The sequence below is a fragment of the Centroberyx affinis genome, unplaced genomic scaffold (genome assembly GCF_046629955.1).
Source record: "Centroberyx affinis isolate AG114_WGS23_722 - 3 ecotype Tasmania unplaced genomic scaffold, CSIRO-AGI_Caff_v1 ptg001826l_1, whole genome shotgun sequence".
NCBI lineage: Eukaryota > Metazoa > Chordata > Actinopteri > Beryciformes > Berycidae > Centroberyx > Centroberyx affinis.
The window spans coordinates 108,914-110,000 of NW_027280208.1; positions in this window are offsets into that span (position 1 = coordinate 108,914).

Consider the following 1,087-nt stretch of genomic DNA (forward strand, 5'->3'; position numbering starts at 1 on the left):
AGTAGCTATTTCTGGCAAAGCGATCCACAACAGCAGCAGAGGGATTGGATTTCAACGCCAAGGCCTATTGTCTGTGGGCTAGTGGCTCTGGGCTAAAGGCTAATCGGCCACAGGAGACGTCACAGCAAGGCACGATGAAAAGGTAGACAGAGAAAGCAACAGAAAGAGAGAGAAACAGAGTTTGTGTGTGTGAGCGGTTGGGTGAGTTTTCACATTTCTGCTATGCATATGCATTAGAGGTAACTGGCTGTTGGTAATCACACACACACACACACAGACACACACACACACAGACACACCCAGAGGGATAGGGCTTTAGTCAGTGGCCGGGGGCAGCAGCAGTCGTATTTGATGCGTGATTAACAAATTAATCTGCAGTCCTACTCAATATGGATTAATGGGCTATAAATAGCTCTCATTAATCTGCCATAGAAATAATGACATTAGCATCATTAAGAGGATCTGGCTAGTTAGCGTCATTTGGCTTTTTCTAGACCACTGCCCACTTTGTGTGTGTGTGTGTGTGTGTGTGTCTGTGTGTGTGTGTGTGTGAGAGAGAGAGAGAGCAAGAGAGAAAGAGAGAGAAACACATCACTGTCGACTCACATTAAGCAAATTACATTAATAACGACTATAATAATTTAACAAATGGATGGTTATATTCTATCGAAAGAAGGGTTGGGGGTTTAATTACCTGTATAGGTCAATAGGTCAAGCGGTAAACATAGCATTATTAAAAGGTATGCCTACTGTAGCCTACTTGCACTTTGGATAAAAAAATCAAAATGGATAAAAATGTCAACCAAGCTTAATTATTGAATCAAAAATGGTGAACTTCAGTCATCCGTACCTCTGCCGTTTCAACTTCTATTTTAATGTCTTTTCATGGATCGTTTCATACAACCAATGAATCTGTTTAATCTGCACAGGGGGGAAAAAAATAATAATATGAGCATCATTTGCTTTATCAGGCCACTTCTTATTACTGGACGCTATTTCCAGACTGCTGCCCACTGCTGGATCCTGAGAGAGGAAGACATTAACTGTTGACTGATCACTTTGTGTGTGTGTGTGTGTGTGTGTGTGT